The sequence below is a fragment of the Pterocles gutturalis genome, unplaced genomic scaffold, assembly GCF_000699245.1.
Source record: "Pterocles gutturalis isolate BGI_N339 unplaced genomic scaffold, ASM69924v1 scaffold3737, whole genome shotgun sequence".
Classification (NCBI taxonomy): Eukaryota; Metazoa; Chordata; class Aves; order Pterocliformes; family Pteroclidae; genus Pterocles; species Pterocles gutturalis.
The window spans coordinates 14,464-14,813 of NW_010112436.1; positions in this window are offsets into that span (position 1 = coordinate 14,464).

A 350-nucleotide genomic window follows, 5' to 3' on the forward strand; every position below is an offset into this window, starting at 1 on the left:
GGCGAGAGGGTTGGGGAGAGCGGGGGCCACGCCTGAGCTGTCTGATGGCCACAGCCTGGCTTTCTGTCCCCGGTCCGGGGATCCCCAGCTGCTCCAGCCCTCTGCCCCTTTCCTTCTGCAATGGGAAATCCTGATAAATCTTGGGGTGCACTGGAAATGTGGGAACAGGCCCCCAAAAACCCCTTCCCGTCAAACCACAACACCCATGAGTGCTCTCCGGAAGCAATATGGGGACACCAGAGGGTCTCAGGGGACACCCAGCCAGACAGTGACACCAGAGGGTCCCAGGGGACACCCAGCCAGCCAGGGACACCACCTGGGTGCCTTCGTGGTGGTCGCAGCCTCTAGGA